The sequence below is a fragment of the Ambystoma mexicanum genome, chromosome 11, assembly GCF_040938575.1.
Source record: "Ambystoma mexicanum isolate Mex_15411 chromosome 11, UKY_AmexF1_1, whole genome shotgun sequence".
In the NCBI taxonomy this organism is placed as follows: Eukaryota; Metazoa; Chordata; class Amphibia; order Caudata; family Ambystomatidae; genus Ambystoma; species Ambystoma mexicanum.
Genome location: NC_090934.1, coordinates 1,040,169,180 through 1,040,190,195, shown reverse-complemented (window position 1 = coordinate 1,040,190,195; position 21,016 = coordinate 1,040,169,180). Strand labels below are relative to the sequence as shown.

General features: G+C 43.4%; 1 protein-coding gene across 3 annotated transcripts in view; it reads left to right on the top strand.

Moving 5' to 3' along the window:
• The window catches only part of NTRK3 (neurotrophic receptor tyrosine kinase 3), a 1,833,633-nt gene that overhangs the window by 1,771,818 nt on the left and 40,799 nt on the right, over window positions 1-21,016 (top strand). The window lies entirely within an intron of this gene.

The window sequence follows — 21,016 nt, the reverse complement described above, 5'->3', positions numbered from 1 at the left end:
TGGAGGTTTACACTGGTGTCCAGTGATCAATGGCTGACACTATGTTCTTTGATGTTATATACTGCAATGTGTTACCACGATGGAGCTGGAGTTTCCCGCTTCACCTTGACTTGGTGATGCTCTACATCCTAGTAACTTCACAACACCTGAGACAAAAGAGGAGAACATGTAACAGAGAATTGTGAAACATGGTTGTGACATGGCTCTAAGCCCATCATGGCCCAATTATGATAATGGCATGAGACAAAGAGAGACACTTTTGCGGTGGCCGCAAAAGAAGAAGGGAATTGATTGGTGTTTTCGCATCCTTTCTGAAGTGGCCATTTATTGGGCAAGCATACAGAGAGGATATCACTCACCATGTCTGAAAGTAGGACTGTTAGGAGCAGTCTAGATTATGGGTATGTCTTGAACCATATCTGCCTACATATGCATATCTGATGACCCTAGAAGGTCCCTAGTAAAGGACTGCATACATATTCCAATTTACTATGTTGGATCTGCTCACAGAATTTGAAATCATGCAACAATTGTTGGTGTTGTGATTCCGGAATGGACTTGTGGATTTGAGGAGTTGGTTGAGCAATGGCGAGCCTTGCAAGAGGGAAGGACTTTCAAGCAGGCAATGTATTCCCATTCTTCCAATGAGGTCTTACCCACGAGGTGTGGCCCACTGTGAAGGACTGGCTGCACCAGCCTAGCATCTATATCCTACTTGCACAAATATGTAGTCCTCAGTCCATGCCCTAAATGACTGCACACTGAATTGGTGGAAGAAGGACCAAGTCAGAATGCACAATAAGATAACGACTGTCAGGATAAGCAGGAATATTTGATAATCGATGAAGTAAGCCTTTTTATTGTGAGTTTTTTAAAAAAAAAATAATGCCTTACAACTGCTTCAAAGCACTTTTCAGTTGGGATTAGATGCTTGGAGAGAAATAGTCAGAGGAGTGTGATTTGCAAGATTCGTATTATGCTCTAGCCAATCAGACTGTTTGCAAGATGATTCTGCGGAGAATGGGAGTCACGGTGACCTTCGATTGGACTGTAGGCCCAAAGGCACTTAGGAACAGGTCAATCCCGAGGCACTCTAATTGGGAGAAAGCTGTTCAGAGCATAGTCAATTGAGAAGGAATAGCCCTGCCAGACAGTGATACATGTTTGCCATATTCAGACTATGTGAACCCTCCATGTGCAAGATTTCCTGATTACTTGCACAGGAGGCTTTGGACTGATTCTGGGTGTGTGAATGCAGCAATCCTTCTCATGCTTTAAGAGAATAGCTGAAAGGTTCCTTGATTCAAACTGGCCTGTTGTGGTACAATACACATCTAATGGCTAAGAATGGTGATATTGTCTTGGGCAACAACAAGCATGCTTTATACTATGCATTTGTCGAAGGACTTAACAGTATTGGGTTCACGTCTCAGAGTCTGTTTACCTATGTTGTAAAATCCTACCATGTACAGGTGGATGTTCTTGTGAGCTGTATGCTACTAGGAACACGCAGCTTCGCCGTTAATGGCCTCTTCAATGATGCCATCTTTCCAGCAGCTCTCAATACACTTTACTTACTTTGGTCTTAAATGACATATATGTTACTTTTGTAATGTATTTATATTTATGGAAGTTCCATTCCACATGAGTATTTTCAAACTTTCATGACAATCAAGGGATAGGGATGAACATTCAAAAAATAAGCAAAACAAAGTGTGTTGTTTAGCCCATAAATACAATATATAAATCAAGATCACTTATTTTGGATGTGTGAGATTGCAAAATGTGATTGGTGCTGTGCAAAACTGCCTCAGCGTAGGGTCCTGACCTTTCTCCCCACCCACCTTCCTCTGTCATGACTAGTCGCCTACACTCCTGTAATGTGTTGTATTTAGCTCAGCCTTAAAGACGTATTCACTGTCTTCAGCTGTTGCGGAATCTGGCGGCCCTAGTAGCCATGGCTACTCCGTACAGTGCTCATATCAGTCCAGTTCCTAAAGCTCTTCATTGGCTCCTGGTGGAAAAAAAGGATAACCTTTAAATCCCTCTGTCTTGTCCATCGGGCCTATTATAAGACTGTTGCTGATTTTCTTCAGGGTAAGTTCCTATCTTATTTCCCTGGTAGGGCTCTCCGCTCTTGTAATGATTGCTTGGTTGTGGTCCCCTAGTTTGGTTTGAGCAGAGTGGCGACCAGGCCTTTTCAGTGGCGGCCAGCAAGTTATGAAATGCCCTCCCGATGAGTCTAGGACGTGCCAGTAATCACCTCCAATTCCGCCGTCACCTCAAAGCACTTTTATTTTAGCTCGGGTTAGTTATTGCCTTCCAGTTGCAATCCTCGCACCAAGATGCCTCTCGGTGTACGTGTGCGTTACAAATGATATTAACATAACATAGTAGACATGATTTTGGAAACCACACAACATATTCAGTGCTGTGCTGCATCAGAAATTGCACACACCAATATTTTTCTGATTTGTGTTGTTGTCACTGTTTTTTACTGTAATTCACACATAGCCTGTTATGCTGTGCTACACGACATGACCATTTTCGATTACAGTTCAGCACGTAGTGTGAACACGCTGGACACTCTCCGGAAACTCACTCTGCAGGCAGTGTAAGAGACAGTAGTTTACTGGGATGATACTTGCCATGTCATTGTGGTGTCCAGTCTGCCTCTGTAATCCCTGTATAAAACAGAGATACAGAGCTAGACTGCACTACACAATCTATACACAACAGGTTGTAAACACTGCAGTCATATGTTATGTTAATGCTTGCAAATACAAATTGCACTCAATGAACTACACACAGAATACAGAAAACATATTTGGATTTGGTTAGGGAATAGAAATGTAATTACTTCCTCTTGGGCACCTGATGCCTTTGCAAGCGTACAGTCATACATCACAAACGGATTTGAAATCAATCGAAGCAAATATGTGCTGACATTGTGATTGTTTCCTGCATGCAATGCTGCACTGTGATGCAAGCCGACATGAAATGTTATTAATACAGGCACTGTTAAGTGAAAACCTAGGAGGGGATTTAGTTTCTGTTATTCTTGCTTGATACTATGGCAGGTAACCAAATGTAAAACGCCGAAAATATATTGGGCTGAAAAATTGATTCTTTATGCCCAATTTTCTATTACCTTTATTTCTATATGTTTTCCATGCAAATGTTTGAACATTTGAAAACATTAAATGCTTTTTTAACACATGTCTTTCCCCTTTCACCACCCAGAGTTGTCCTGTGTGTGTTTGACTAAGGGGACCACACATTAACACTTTTGCCTTTGCCTGGCTCCCATTGCCACCTTTTTGATATTGATCAGAGCTGCCCTTCCACATCTGTTCCCCATGGCCTTGATATATACCAGTTAATTATTGATCACCTGAATCATGGCTCTTTACTTTCATTAGGCAGGGGGTATGTCTTGCACTCAACCTATGCCACTCCACACTTGTCCGATTACACTCCCTGATCTTCTCTTGGCCTGTACAGTTTTGTTGATGATGCAGAAGGTGTTACTTTCATCACAGCTCATTTGTTCAACTGTCCTGGTCTTTCTTGAGTGGGTCCCGGCCTCTGTCATCCCAACGCAGGCCTACTCTTCCTTTCAGTGCCTCGTCAGCTACCTCTCAATCTCTCCTGGCCTCTCTCTAACTATGGCCACTGTGGCCACCATCTAGAGGACACCTGGCCAGGTCTCCCTCTTCCTCTCTTCCTTTATGAATGGCCCGACCTCTCCTCTTCTCTCCTTGCCTCTTCTCAACTTCTCCTCCTCAGAGATCTCAACATCCAGCTGGATGCTTCTAATCCCTCCTCTGGGATGTTCCGCAATCTTGGCAATGCGCTCTCTGTTTCCATTCAGCCCTATGGCCTGACACACTCTGCCAGACATACTTTGGATGCTCTCATCACCTCAGACATCCCCCTCTCTATCCACCTTACCACTCCACTCTCTTGGACTGACCACTTTCTACTTTCCTCTCATCTGAAACTCTGTATCACTCAGGCAAACCCTCCCAACCCCCGGCACTGCCACCTACCTTCACGGTCATTCGGCCTATGAAGCGTGTGTCAGTGAATGCCTTTGCCTCTACTTTCTCTGCTCTTCCTACTGCTGTTGCTGACTCACACCCTGACACGGCCCTTTCTGATTTCTGCATCTTTCTATATCCAACACCCCGGACATCCTTGCCATGAGAATCCTGCTGAAGCCTACCTCGAAGTGCAACTCTTGGTATGATTCTGAACTTGCCGTCCTGATACGCAAGTGCAGGATGGCTGAGAGGAAGTGAAGAGGTTTGGGCGTATTCTCTGACAAACTGGCCTGCTGCCTGCTCCAAAGGCAATACAGACTCTCTTTCCTGTCCAAGAAGAGAGCACCCATTCAAGCCTGCATCTCTGCAGCCTCTAACAACATGGCCAAACTGTATAAAATATGCAAGGAACTGGAAAATCCTGTTGTAGTCTCTAACTCTCCTATTCCCTCCCAGGCCCTCTGTATGACTCTGGCCTCTCACTTCTCCTCTAAAACTCAGGACATCCTGTCCTCTATCTCCTATGTCTCTCCCTCTTTCTCCCTCAGCCCCCCTTTGACCATCTCCCCCTCTCCTCCTCCTCCTCTCTGAGAACATCTGATTAGGATACTGGACAACTCTGATCTCAGGTGATCCCCTGCACATCCAGAACCATCAGAGACTATATTGACACCCTTGTTCCAGCCTTGGATGATTTCTATAATCACTCTTTCACCACTGGAACTTTCCCCTCTCCCCTTAAACACTCCCTTGTGCAACCCCTCCTCAAGAAGCTGTCTGCCGATCCTACCTGCCAGACAAACTATTGCCCAATCTCCATCGGCCCTTTCCTTTTCAAACTCTTTGAAAATCTTGCCTTCTCCCAGCTTACACTCCACACTTAATCTGTTGGTTGTCTCCTTGACCATCAGTCTGGCTTCACAGCTGCCAGAGGCTTGGACAAACTTCTCTCCTGAACACCCATGAAGATCTGATATCTAACCTTGATTCCATCATTCCTTCTGATCTCATCCTCCTTGATCTTTCCTCTGCTTTCGACACGGTCAACCCTGCCATCCTGATCAATCGACTCTGTGTGAACCTGCTCATCACGGATCAGGCCCTGGAGTGGCTGACCTCCTTCCTCTTGGACCGCCCCTCCCAGGTCCAACCTGGTTCCTCTTCCTCTACCACCTCTCTCTCTGCCTGTAACGTTCCCCAGGGCTCGATCCTCTCACCCTGGTTTTTCAACCACTACTTGGCCCCTTTGGCCCACCTGATGTCGACCTTCTCCTCTAACTTTCAATGTTATGCGGATGACAATCAACTTTCCTTCAGGCTATCTGCGATTCAGGATTGGTGCACCTCCAACAATCTCTGCCTTAATGCCAGTAAGGCAGAGATCCTTCTCATTGGGACCCCTGGCCTTGTTTTTCCTATCTCACTGTGGCCACATACCTTGGGCCCTCTTCCTTTGCCTTCCTATGAGGCAAAAAACCTTGGAGTCATCTTTGACTCTACTCTCTCTTTCTCTCCCGACATCTCAGACGTTGCCAAGAAGTCGCACTACCAGCAGCACCTCCTCAAAGGGACTCTTCCCTTTCTCACTTTCCCCGAGAAGCTCACTGTCTCCCGAGCTCTGGTTCACTCTAGGCTGGACTACTGCAACAGTCTGTTTCTCAATCTGCCTTTGTCTACTGTCTGGCTCAAGGGGCTGTATATCTCCAGCCCTGAAATCTCTCCACTGGCTCCCGGTGACTCCAACAATCAAGTTCAATACCCTTTTCATTGTCCACAAGACTTCCTGGGGATGGAGCCCGCACTACATCCAATGCTTTCTTCCAAAATTCCTTCCTTCTCGCGTCCTTCGCTTAGCTAGCTCCAAATCTCTAAGGGTTAGACGCTTCTCCACGCAGAGAGTGAGGGTAGAACTCTCTCCTCGGCAGGCTCCTCTCTCAGGAATGGCCTCCCTGCCCCTCTCAAATGTGAGCCCGACCACTGTAAGTTCCGGAAGCAGCTCAAAACTTTCCTCTTCTCCTCTGCTTTCTCTCTCTCCCTCCCCTGCTGACCTACCTGACCTACTTCTCTGCTGTGCTGACTGGTTACTTGCCTACCCTCAGAGTATCACTGGGTACCACGCTCTTTCTTGATCAGCCACCCTTGCACTGCCTCTGTGCCTACCATGCACTTAGGGCTGTAACTGTAAGCCTACAGTCCTTTGTTCTCCTTGCACTACCCAGAGCCGCGCTGCCCTGGCTGCACTTACTCAAAGCACTGCTTGCCTATTTTCCCCTCCCATCTCCCTTGCACTTTCCTCCTTCCCGTTCCCCTTGCACTTCTCATTCTCGCACACTTGCACGATCTGCATAACACAAGGCCTAGTAAGATTGTTTGCCTTGTCCTCCATCTGTCTTCCCCACCTTGTCCTGTCATGCCTAGAAACGCATGTGTACAGGAGCGTTATACGTTACTTATCATATCGTATCATATCCTGCATGCTAGGCTGACATCCTCTTGTGTACATAATTTACATCTTGGTAAACAGTATGGTGGTGCTGTCAAATTTGAAAAGACATGGGTGCAGTATTACATTCATTATCAGTGCACATGTAATAAAATACTAGGTAAAAAGAAAAATATTGCAATATCCCATCAGTGTATTGTTAATATTTTGAGATTATATCAGTGAGAACGTGTGGGAAGACCTATCATGAGTCTACTCAGGAGTCTGCAACCTGTGGTTCTCCAGATGTTTTGGATCACATCACCCATCTGCGCTCGCCAGCGGAATCAATGGTGCGGGATCATGGCTGTCACAGTCCAAAACATCTAAAGATCCACATGTTGCATACTCTAGGTTCCGAGAAACCTAACCTTAAGCTAATGAATTCCTTCACCAGTGGAAGTTATAGAGTAATAATCTTTTATGTGTATTATTTTAAAATGTGCCTACACAACACGCACATTTAGGTCTGTCATGCTTTCAAAATACAAGATCCACAGAGTTTATGTTTGATATAGTTAAGATATCTGCAGTAGGTTCTTGAGTGCATGACAAAGGTTGCACTTAAGAAATCAAATATTATATAAGCTACATCAAATGCTCCAACACATTTTCTGCATTATTTCACACGCTAATTCCTTTCTACATTGTATGCCTACTGCTGAATTTCACATGTTATTGATTATTCCAAAGTCCTGTACCCAATGCTATTTGCATATGAATGGAAAGGTAGAAGCAGAGGAAATTAAGTGGGGTTCAAGCTATGGGCGGGTGGACATGCTGATGGATTCAGTAAAAACGACACAATGATAAAGCTGGAGCCCTCCAACAACTGGATATCTCTTCTCTCCATCATCTTGATATTTGCAGTCTAGAGCTCTGCAGGCAAACACCAAATGCTACAATCTTTTTTGTAAGAGCCGAGGGGCTGTTACAGTTGCAAGAGCAAGACACACATCAACAGGATCAGCAGGTCGAACACAAATCTTCCCTCCTCCGAGATGTATGAAGTTGGGATGTTTTTTTTTTTTTTTTACTTGTAAATTGCAAAGGAATAAGGTTGTTGTTGGTGGTGGTGGTGGGAGTAAACATGAGCCTGCGCAATTGTCCACATGGTTTACAGGGTTGTCTACCTACAAACCTCGAGGGCCGGATCCATGCCAGATTTTCAGGATATACCTCATTAATATTCATGAGATGCATTTACATACAATGATTCTAAATGTGTGTACATTTTTCCTTATGAATATTAATGAGGGATATCCTGAAAACCCATCACGATTCGAAGCCTCGAGGCCGGAGTTGGACAACCCTGGTTTAGAATTTACTGCAGAGGCAATTTGTATGATGCAACTTGGTTGTGTATGGTCACATATCACACCAACCTAAGCAGAATACCATATTCACATGACGGGAGGAAGACCCACTTCCATGTACATGAAGGGGTGGCAGAGTGGGAAAGGTTTAGAGGAGTAGGGGAAGCAGGTTCAGATGTATGGAGCTAGGGCTTGGGCGTAACAAGTAAAACGACATATTTTCAAAATGTGTTGCTTCTTGCATTGGCAAACTTTTCATGCAAATTTTACAACAGTTGCAATGTGCATATTTGCAGTGGTGATCATTGGGCCGGCTCTCGCAGGAACCGAGATCCAGCACCAGATGTGTAGCCGGATCTCGGGATCTGGCCAGAATCAGCCACAGCAAACCCCAAACCCATGCTCTGTGCTGGATTACTTAGGAAAACAAAAAAAAAAAAAACACTGCGACGGCATGAAGTAGGTGGGCGGAGCTGCTCATTGCCACCATGAGCTCTTTGCTGGCTCTCACCCCCCCTTACGTGTACACAGCAGCACTTTGGTACAGGTCACAGCTGCAGAACACACAAACTGTAACTTCCTCTTTTGACCCTGTTCAAGGGGTCACCAGAGGAGGTTACAGTCATTAGCCACGACCCGGTTTATTTATTTATTCATGCAATTTTTGTCGGATAAATGGACCCGGATTATTTATATATGCAATGTTTGTCGGATACTTGTATCCGACAAACATTGCATAAATAAATAAATATACAGGTATCTGACAAACATTGCATGAATAAATAAATACCCCTATTGACATTGAAACTATCCCACACAATGCAGCCACCCAACTGCTTTCAGAGTGGAGCTGCAGGCGCTGTGCCAGGTGTGCTTCAAGTAAAAGAAAATGTTGCTTATGGCAAACAGAAATCAACTAGTTTCAATAGTACCCAAGGGGGAGATTTTTTTTTTAATAAAATGGATGCAAATTGGGTACTTTAAATAATATGTAGTCAGCAACACTGGTCAAAACTAGTATCCGCATAGTGAAGTAACTCATCACCATTGCCATGGAATTGATATATAGTTTGTAAAAGAAGCAGCATGAAAGAAATTGTGCCGTTTTAAACTATTACTTTGGACATTTCCTTTGATCGGAGGTCAACTGCCAGCTCTGCCCCAATCCCTGCTTCCTCGGGCACCTCCCCCCCAAACTCCACCCCCGCCCCGGACCTTGTGAGATCCCCAGCACATTTTTTCCATTTCTACTGCATATTAGGAGATTCTGAAAAGGTGTTTGCGCAAATATGATTCCAGTTTGCATGAGACCAAATAACATTGTGTCATCCTTGCACACCGAATACAAATTGTACCTGTGGTAATATTATAGGTCTTCTAGAGGCAAATGGGAGTGTTTTGATTTACAGAGAGTTTTGCTCATTGAATCTTTCCATCACGGTTCTCTCCATGCCCGAGGCATTTTTTACAAAGCAAACATTCATGCAGGAGGGCTGATCTAGTGTCTCACAACCCAACCAATTTTGCATATCCAAAAGGTTGGGTTTCTGCTAGACACTCAGATCAGCTTGTGATACAAACGCCTATGCATTTATGCATTTATGTATTTATGTATTTATGTTTGCATTTCTTGCAGCACATTGAACCCTCGGGTATCCAGGCAATAGTTTCATTGGGTAAGGAGATATGGTGGGGAATGAAGAAAGGTTGAGTGTGGTCGGAGGTCACACAGCATGCATGTTTTCCATTTCCCCCCGCATTTCAGTGCTGCACATGTTAAAAAAATAGGATAGGAACGTTTCATGTTGTTCATGGGTGATTCCTTTGTGGGCGTTTCAATGCAGGCAATGATTGCTCTTGCTTTCCCGATGCATGGACGTGCGGAAGGGCAAGCCACGTGCGCGACAAAGAGCTGAAGGGAGAACGCCTCTCTTTTTGAAAAAGGCGCATCCCCAGGCTGGGCCTGTCACTGCTACAACACGCCCCCCACAGAGTGCGTGTATGCTCAAAGTGAATGCCTAAAAACATCTGAGAATGCGGTTTTGTCTCTGAGACACACTTCATGTAAGTTTCTCACTTGTAGGTGTACTTGCCATGTGCAGTTGTGAAAACAGTTTCCTTAAATCCCTCGTTTTGTATTAAGTAAATATTAAGTAAAAACGTGCTATGAGTTTGTCATGAATTTACACCTTCAAAAACGGGGGGTTTGTGATTTGGCTGCCTTGGCCTTTGAATATATCCAAAATATTGCATTAACCTGCCCTTACCAAAATATGTCCCAGTCATCATTCTACAGAAAGTCAGCTTTCTGGCCAGAGATGGTGCCCTGTTCATGGAAACACTTGTGCATGTGTGCGTTATAAATGCCATATCATATCATATATCATTATATAATTATTTATTAAAATGTGTATATACGCTATGACTTTCTTTTTATATTGCATGTATTTGCTATGGAGTTTCTCACACCCAAATATTGTATTTAGCTTAATTCCTCTTGTTGACTGAATATCCAGTGAAATAGCAACTCTGCTAATGACTCTAGAAAGGAGGGATATGGGCACAACCTTCAAAACAAAAATATATAAATATATAATTATTTGTGTGATAGTGGAACATTTTTGGTGCTCACCAGAATCTATGTTGCACAACACAGAGAAGAACTGTATACATCTATTTGTATGTTATTTTATTGTTTAAAGTTCAAACTTATCTCGAGAGCAGAGGAAAGCTGTACAGCGTGTGGGTAGCCAGCATTTGAGCTGACATCTTTTAACAGTAGTGCAGTACTGTGAGTTCTGTGCATCCATTGGAATTAGTCCTTGTTCGGGTGTTGTTGAAAGAGCCATGGTTGGAGGGATTTGAGAAAATTGGAGAATTGTGGGGCAATCCGAGCCGACACTGGGATCTGTATGCATAGGGTGTGTGCATGGCAAGAGAAGAATTGTTTGTGGGACCTCTCTTTGCGGATGAGTTGTGATTTAATCTAGTTGGTCAATTTGCTGCATGAGGAGCATGTACCTCCAGATATGTGGCGCTTAGCCACCTGGTACGCTGGTGTGCTGCTTGTGACTGCTTCGTTGATGATACTTGGAGTCTTGAACAGTATCCTGGCAAGGAGTGGAAGCCAATGTAGTTCACGTAGGATGGGGTAATTCGGTCAAATTTCCATGCTTCTGTGATAAGACGTGCTGCAGCATGGTGGACTGCGTTAAAGGTGGCCAAGCGACCAGCTGAGAACCCTGTCAGGAGAGCATTTCCCCTATTGATATGTGAGACCACAAGGGCCACCACTACGGTCTGGAAGTCCTGATGTGGAATAAAGGGTTTGATTTTTCAAAGGGAAGAGATTTTGAGTCAGGCTTTTTGGGCCTTCTTGGATCTGTGTTTCTGGAGGGACAGATTGCTGTCATTGGTGAAGCATACAGATTTTGCTGAGTCTGAAAGTTGTGGATCAAATCCTTCTATGTGCATATCATTGAGCCATTGTTTGATTTTATTTTGATTTCATTTATTTGTAATGTGCATACCAGACAAACTTAATCGTATTTGGGTGCAGAAGACTTGTCAAAACATAATAATCGGACGGAGCATCAGCGCAAGAGTTTGACCCAGGGCAGTGAGTAGGGTCCAGTGAGAAATCAATACACCCCTAAGAAGCATGTTGGACAAGTTGTTTTGTGGTGGGCGGACCAATGACAGAGAACTTAGACTTGGATGAGTTTAGTTTGAGGTAGGCAGTCAACATCCAGGACTGGAAGATTGCTAGTTAATTACAGAGACAAAGGATGTCCTGCACACCATTTACTATCATGTACAACTGAGTATCGTCTGGGTATTGGTGGATGTCTATATTGGGATCTTTGAGGAGAGTGCACAGAGGCTCCATGTAAAGGTTCAAAAGGATTGGTGAGAGGATGTAGCCTTGGGGGACTCCGCAGGAGACCTGGAGTTGTTGGAAATGCAATGAGTTCATCTGGACAGACTGTTGTCTACCTGTGAGGGAGCCGGTAAACCAATTCAGAACAGTGCCAGAGAATCCCATCATGTCAGCATGGAGGGAGACAAGTATGCCGTGGTCGATGGAGTTTCATGCAGCCCAGAAGCCAAGGAGGATGTGGATGCCAGAGCCCCTTTTATCCCTTATTTGGAGAGCATCATCCACTACCTAGATTGTGGCTGTTTCGATGCTACACTTTGGGCTAAACCCTTACTGGTGGAGTTGTTCGATTCTGGCATTTAGTTGTGTAGCAACTACTTTTTCCAAGATTTTGCCAAGAAACAGAAGGTTCAAAATGGGCCTGTAGTTGGCCAGGTCATCTGGATCTAGTGTTGTTTTTTTCAAAAGAGGTTGTATATGACCAATCTTGAGGGTGTCCAGGAATGATCCTTCTGCGAGGGAGGTGTTGATGATGCAGAGGAGCACATTGAGTGTTGGGCCCGTCAATTTTTTAATGATTGAGGCCAGAATTATATCATCAGAGTGAGAAGTAGGTCTGAGGGAGGCAATTTAGGAGATCCGCTGAAATGAGAGGAAATAATTTGGTCCAGAGGGACATGTGTATGTGCAAGGGTGCAGGTAATGCTAATGCTGTGAGAGGTTGATTCTATGGTCTCTCGGATTTTCTTTATATTTTCCATAACACATGTGTTGATCCTGTCACATTTTTTCCTGAGCTTGTGGTATCGTGGGTTCAGTGCAGGTTTTGTTCAATGTTTTACTACCTCAGAGAGGGCTTTGTTTCTGTTAATGGCAGCCGCAATGGCGGTGTAGTAGTAAGCAGCTATGGGCTCGCTGATCAGAAACCTACAGTTTGCGCACTGAGATTTCTGGTTGGTGAGGGCTCCCGATTTAAGTTTTATGCGCCATATTTTCTCTAAGGCTTTGATTGCGTGTCTGTTGGAGGCTAGTTCTGGGTTATACCATGGGATGATGGTTTGGTCTTAGCCCAGCTGGATTTTATGGGGACATGTGTGTCCACCAGTTTCATAGCAGAGTTGCTGAATAATTCCATGAGGCCCGAGGCATTCTCTGCAGTGGCAACATCTTCAAAGTTTTCTTTTAGCTCATTGACCAGGAAGGTTTTGAATGAGCGGCTTTGAGTGAGGGATCATTTAGCCTGAACTTGTGAGCCATAGTTGAGTGGGTGACTGATAATGGGATGTCAGTGTGGTCAGACCAGTCAAGTGGTATAGGGCTTGCAGAGGGGATGCAGGGAGATGATGTGAAGACTATATTTAGGGTGTTGCCTATGTCGTAAATGGGGAAGAGCACAATTTGCTTAAGGTCCATGGAACCTGTCAGTGTGAAAAGCTTGCTTCGAGTGTGGCTGTCAGCCTGTGTCACATTCCAGTTTTCTGACTGGTGGCATCTAGGAGTGCCTAGCCACAATTGGAGGCTGCCGTGGTGTTTGTTTGAACGATATTCGGCACACAGAGCCTTTTGAGACTACGATTCTACGATTCCCATCATTCCCTCTATTGTAGTCACGTGACACACTTGTATTACGTTGCTGTGTCCTTTCCGTGTAGACTGTATTTAATTACTGTTGTTGCAAACATCGGGTGCTCCTAAACTCTTGTTAGTGACGAGCATCTGTTTTCCTGACTTCTGTTTAAACCTGAAACCCGGCGCACAAATCAAGACCTTGCCTTTGCCTTGCTCCCTTTTGGTCTCCCGACACCTGCCTCCCTCGACTGCTTTCCCCGGAATATACGAACTCGGCTTTGTCACCTCGACCTCCAATTTCCTGATCCCATATGCTGTGACGCCCTGATAACTCGAACATCATTTTCAAGGGAACTAGCGTGAGGTGAATGCTCGTTTCCCCGGTCTTTGTTTATTTGTTTTTTTTTTACATTTAACTGTTTGGGTAAACACTTTTGGCACGTTTTGTTTTTCCACATTGGATTGCTTTGGACACTTGCTGGGATACTTTGCTGTGTAACATTGGATTACCTTGGACACCTTTTGGAACGTTTTGCTGTTTCAACATTGGATTACCTTGGACACCTTTTGGGACGCTCTTCTGCTTAAGCATTTGGATTACTTTTTGGCACTTTTTGGGACGCTTTGCTGCTTCCACTTTTGGATTACTTTGGGCATTTTCTTTGGGACGCTTTGCTGCTTCAACATTGGTTTCCTTTTATACTGGTACACTCCCCCCTTCCCCATATCCAGTCCTCGTCTCTTTATTTGAATACTAGTAGGTTACTGGTATATTTCTCTATGAAGGAGGTAAGAGTGGGTACTCGTGGGCGATGTTTGCTGTTTCTTTGGCACTTCATGGCTGCATATTCTGATCGACTGCCTTTGAGTGAAAAGGTAGAGCCTTTTCACTCAAGCCCCCGGCCTGACAGGCGTAATTGATCTCTGTAGGCAGAGCTCTTGGGGGGAAAGTCTTTGGCATATCACGTTAGAGACTTTCATATTCAAAGAGTGAAGTAAGCTTCCCCAAAAGTGGGGGGGGGTGTTATCTGCAACAACTGGGATACTATCTTTGAGTTGTGACAGCCTGTGACTCATGGGCATTAAAATCACAGAGAAAGCCATTCACTGAATGTGCTAATTTGGCAGTGGAGAGTAAGTTGGAGTCACTACTGTGAGGTGGTCTGTCGATGACGTGTAAATTGATGGATTCCTTGTGTGATAGATGTAACCGGCAGGCAAGTGATTCAAATGAGCTTTTTCTGGGAGAGGGGATAATGGAGCATGGCCAATCACTCCCGTGGATGATTGACACCCCATCTCCTACATTCCTGACAGTCGGCATGTTGAATGCAGTAGCCTTGGGGCAGGAGGACATACAAAACATGTGGGCAGGATGGGGCAAACCATGGTTCAGTGATGAACAGAGCATCAAGGTTGTTGTAGGAGATCAGGTAACTGATATCTGCATCAGGAGTGACTGCTGAGTGAGCACTGATCAACATAAGAGTGTGTGTGCATGTGGTCCATGTGTTTTGGATGCCGCAAGGGCAATATTGATGAGGTTGACTAGGGTAACTTTCCAGTGCTTCCCAGGGCACTTGGCCATTCACATACTACTGAGAGTGGGGATGGGTTATAGAGAGAGGAGACACATGGTGATGTTTTGTGGTGAGTAGCAGTAGTAGTGATTTGTTTGTAGGTAAAATGCAGGATAGCAGGTCAAGACCGTGGCCCTATCTGGTCCAAACAGACACAAACAGGTAAGATCATTGTCTTTGCATGTCCTTTGCTGAGGACACCGGTGATGAGGAAACCAAATCGGGCAGAGCAACTGAGTGTCAGTGCCTGGTCACATGTCCAACAGCATACTCGATGCTGTTTGCCAGGAGCTGGCCTACAGTCCTTACATAGAGGCTTGGAAGGAGATAAAACTGGAGGTGGGTGGAACAACTGAGTGGCTGGGCCTGGTCACATGACCAGCAGCATAATCAATGCTGTCTGCCTGGAACTGGCATTCAGTCCTTAAATAGAGGCTTGGAAGGCATCAAAACAGGACCTGGTCAGAGTGAGTGATTGGCAGGGCTGGACCACGTGACCAGCTGCCTACTCAATGCTGTCTACCTGGAGCTAGCCTATAGTCATTAACTGGAGGCTTGGAAGGCACGAAAACTGGAAATGGTTGGAGGTGGGTAGATCAACTGAGTGGCAGGGCCTGGTCATGTGACAATGCTGCATATGAAGCTGGTGGAAACCTCCAGCAGCACTTGTTATACCCTGCTAGTAAAAGCTACTGCAAAATATCAACAACAAAGTCCTTGGATTTTTATGTGTAGAACATAATTCATTTATTATATCTCCTTTTTTATTGATGCTTTGAGAGGCAGATACAGTGGCCAAAGTATGTTTGACATGCAGGTCATTCACCAGGCAAATATCCAACATGAATGGAGCCAGGAATCAAAGAGAATTATTTTTTATAATGGGGCCTCCACACAGGTATAAGAAACATCCATACTAACCCACTACTGCTATGTATCTTTCTTCAATGATACTTAGCCCTGCATATGAAAATACAAGGACTTTTATGATGAAATTCTGCAGCAGTTATTACTACCACGGTGCAACTAATACTGGTGGCGATCCCTGTCAGTTCTATTTACTACTCGCCAAATAACATTGTTCAGCCAATATCATGAAGATGTCAGCTTCATCCATCACATTTACGTTTTTGTGATACCAGTATCATTTAATTTAGGTAAAGGCGGGAGGTGAAGTTACATCCCTCATTTGAGTTCTCCATTAACACATATGTCCTCATTACTAGGTTGGCTATAATATTTTACTGTTACTACTACTCTGCCCTGTAGATTTACAGTGGGTTTGCGAGGTGGGTGTAGGTGGTGTGATTCCCCCATTTCAGGACTCTACAGGGATTTCTTTAGATTTCCCATGAGTGATGGTTCTACTGTGATATATTAAATATTTTTTGGAGTAAGCCTTTTTAGCACCGGGCAAAAGTTTAAAGAATGTTTTTTACTCTAGGCGAGTGTTTCCCATAATGCTAGTGCCATGCACAACTGCACTTGCACTGGTGCAACGTTAATGTAATGAAGGGTCTAATGTCTGATCCAAACTGATATAGTTCACGGATACATTTGTTGTTTTACAGTACAGCATTACAACTGCAAACCTAGCCGAACATTTTGCACAGTGTTAGCATTCCAAAGATATGTTAATAAGCTTGTTTATACAAACAGGAAAGTACGAGTACGCACGCCTAGACACTACACTTACTAGAAGGCTGTGCCTATTTTATATCTTTGGTGGCGCGTTCGCACCTGCGCGTTTATCTGGTTGTCATCTGTGTGCGACATGTGGCTTAGATCTCTATTATTTCTAAGGCACTTCTCCCTACACTCTGGTTCTCCTGCACTCATGTCGCTTTACAATGAACAGTATTTCTCATACTGCCTGTAAATACAATAGCAATCATTGTGCCATCTGCCCTTGAGCAGGATCGGATTCTCCTTGTAGGTAAACTGTCAAATCAAGGAGGACTGACAGTGTTTTACAACACTGCCTATCTATGGGTTTGACGAGAGGGAATGTACTAGAGAAGAAGGCTCAAGGGTTAATCTCTTACACACAGAGGGTGGTTGTTCTGCTGGCCAGTCTCATACCTTATATTTGGCTAGCAAAGGGGTGGTGGCTGACTGAGAGGGTGCTACTTCCTTGAGTGTAGGTCTGCAATCTGGAGACCTGTGTGCATTGTCAAAGGGCCTGAACCTAAAAATCCAAATTAGGCTAATCTTCTGAGTGTCAATGCACATATGTTAGTCCTTTCTTGGGAAGAGTCATATTCCACAGGTAGTGAAGTGGGGCCATGTAGCAATGAGAGTACCCTAGCCCCATCTTCGAACTCAGAAATTGTAGGGCCAACTTTATGATATATCTGCTATTTCTGAAATGTGGCTGCATAATGCAGCTGGTCGGTCCCTCTCTCTAGCTGTACCAACAGGTTATGGTATCTTTTGGTCAACTTGGACAAGCAGAAAAGGGGGGTGGGTGGCATTCATTTGTAGATCTTCCCTCAAATGTGTACATGGTTGTGATCCAGGGACCCTACGGCTGTGATATTATTCATATCAAGGTCTAAACGGACCCTAATACCACAGTCAATTCCCTAATATTGCATGAACCCCCCATCGCAATGCCTGAATTCCCTGATCAGTTTAGCAACATGTTGCTTCCCTTGCTTAAACCTTACACTAATGTATCATTCTGGGTGACTTCAGTCTTTGGCTGTCAGACAGTTCAGATGAGCCCGCTTTGCAGGTTGAGTCATCCTTTAAAGAACTAGGCTTTACTCACCATGTTTTTGAGTCGACACACATAAAGGGTAACATTCTGGATTGGCTTGTGACTATTAATACCGAGATTAGTGAGCCCAGAATTTAGCCATATCCATGGTCAGATCATAGTTGTGTTGCCTTTGATCTGCTGCTACCCAGTCGAGTGAAGAGGATGTAGCCAGTAAGAACTATGATAGCATCCAGAAGCTCTCATAATCTAACTCCAGAAGCAATGGAGCCTTTTATTACTTTACATTTGCAGAAAACTTTCCACATTGAGTCAGCTGAAAATGTGGCACGTATTAATCAGGAGACACAATATCTACAATGTAAGAATCTAAATTCCTTGTTCTCCCCTGAAATACACAGAATAAAGCTGGCAAACAGAAAATGCTTTGATACCTGGTGTAAAACCAGATCTGTGTAAGTTAGAGATATAAACATTAGGGAAGCTAAAAATCATAAACTGGTGATTATTAACGCAAAAACGACTAGGTATAATTCTAGAATCTCAAATGCTAGTTCTGATGCTAAAGAACTTTTAATTTTTTTTAAAGAACTTGAAAACCCATGCCCCAGAGAATCTATTATAATCTCCAAGGATAGTGCCTGCTGTACCTCTATCGAGGATGCTATGTTTGGAAAGATGAACAAAATCAGCAAAGATATTAGTGACAAACAGAAATTAAATGATGCTAACTGCCCGTATGAAGCTGCCAGGGAACCAGAAATGTGCTTTCATCCTATATTGGGCAAGGCACAGACACTTATTGAGTTTAGACCTGTTTCCGAAGCCAAAATAACTGACATTATCTCTCAACTAAAACCAACCGACTAACTTTAATGGGGATGACTATCCAGCATTGGTAGTTAAGGTGTGTTTACCTTCTTTATTTCCATCTATCACTTAATGTGTCAATCAATCTTTTTCTGAGGGCCATGTCACTGAGTATGTTAAACAATCCTGGATTACGCTGCTGCTGAAGTAGCTGGCTCTGGACCATTTTATACCAAATAATTACAGGTCAATTAGAAAAGTGCCCTTTCTCCTCGAGATCTTGGGTAGGGTAGTCTATTTACAGGTACAGGAACATCTGACTGCTAAAAAAGCTCTGAGTAAGAGACAATCGGATTTTATAGCCGTCCACGGCACTGAAACAGTTTTTCTGGATCTTAGATCTAATATTCTGCAAATCATTGATGGTAAACAAACTGTGCTTCTTAAGCAATTAGTTCTTTCCGCTGCATTTGATTTGGAAGATCAATCCCTCTTGACGGTTGGAGAACAGCTTGGCCTTGAATAATGTAAAAATAGAACAAGGAATGCTTGGTTCCGAATACCAGCATTTCACAGGCTGTAAGTTAGCCCCTCTACCAAAGGTCAAAACTTTGGGGCTCTATTTTGATCAACGCATGAATATGACAACACAGGTAATCAATCTTGTGTCTACATCAGCCAATTATATTAATTTACTAACTCAGTTAAGCCTGTTTTTCACTAAGAAGAATTGTGCCACCATTGCGAGGGCAACTATTGGCACTAAGTCAGGCTATTGTGGTAGTCTTCTCTATGGCATGTCTAAGGTGATATTTCCAAGTTACAGGCCATTCAAAACAGCACTGTTCGGCCAGTGGTAGGGTTAGGAAGGCATGGACATGTAATACAGGCCTGAAGGGAATTGCATTGGCTTCCAGTTGATGTAAGAATTTCATAACCGCTCTTGATCATTACTCACGGAAGCTTATTGACGCTTCCCAGGAGGATGACCCTAAGATCAAATAACTCCAATGTACTTTTGGTTCTCAGAACACAAATGGCTATGGCCAGTCGAGGTGAATTCTACCATGCAGCAAATACATTATGGAACACTTTGCCTCCTGATCTTAGGGGAATAGCTTCCCTGGACATTGTTGCGTGTATCCTGAAAACTATTGTTATCTCCTGAGCTCTGACATCCGTTCTGTCTTGAATCTGTACCTGGATTCTTGACTCTAAACCTAGGACCAAGTGTTTTTAGTCTTTGATTGTATAGTTTTTTTTGTTTTTGTCATCTGTTTTGTGTTGTGTTATTTTGTGCCCTGATGCCCAGAGGTTTCATTGTGCTTTACAAGTACATGAATATGTCCATTTATATACATAGTAGAAACACTTTTTAGAATTCATCAGAAAACACAACACATAATACATGAACCAATTGACCTTAGGCATTTTGTTTACTTTTCAAAAGGCATGGGAATTATTTTTTCCAAAAAGTGCAGAACTGGGATATCTATAGGATTTACAATATTAGCAAAAATGTAATATATCACAAATGCAAACATTTGTGTCACTCGCATCCAGTAGACCATATCTTCATTGTACCACATGGTGTCCTGACCTTTGGGATCCAACACCTTAAAATCCGTTTTAAAAACCATTTCATTAAGACTTCACTATATGTGTGCAACTGTGATTAAACTAGAGATAATGAGAGCTGAAGATAATGTGATCATTAGTTAATTTCAAGGAAGCGGTCCATTGTCCTCTAAGTGATGCACCCTTGTGAATTCCTGTTGATACTTACAAAGGCAATGCAATGGCAGACACAGATTTACTGTAATTTTGTTAGCAAAAGAGACTGGTTTTCTCAACTTCATTCATTGAATGTATTCATCTACTTATAACAAAATAGGTTGTTATTTCACATTGTCTTGTTCCATATCCATGTAGAGTATGAAAGGCATTGTTTTAGATTTAGTCAAGAGAGATTGTTAGCAAAGAAAATGCAATCTGCGTAATCATCATGGTTTTTACAGCTGCAGTCTGCATTGCAAGGGATTTTCTTAACATGCATGTGCTGTTTGGATATGGCAAATCAATCCCAATCTTCTGTATTTCATTGAAATTCTCTGGCATCCACATGGATTTTCCTCTGTTCATTTGATATATTGTCTGTTCCTAATTCTCTTTCGGTGGCTGCAGAAATAAGAGTAATCGTAACACATGGGGTTTGAGCACATTCTATTATTTTCTGTCTAGAGCTTTAGAACTTGTTTATAAAGGCTTTGGAACAAAAAAATCAGACAGTGTTAATGCCCCCGAGGAAGGATGTACTGTACTACAGTTGGCCTCGAGTTATCCTTCCGAGGAAACGCAATATTGACGTTTCAGACACCATATCAAATACATGAAAAATGAACAATGAAAGCTGCATTCTGTATTTCACTCTTGGCATTGATGCAGTCACTGGGCATGTCAGCCATCATACATCTTAACCTATGTTTTACAGGACCTAAGATCCAAGCATTCCCTATTCAATCTCAGTGCTTTGTAATGAGAATAAAAAGCATCATACATTTTTGTGCTGATTAAATGTATGCTATGCCCCTTCTTACAGTAACTTATTCCT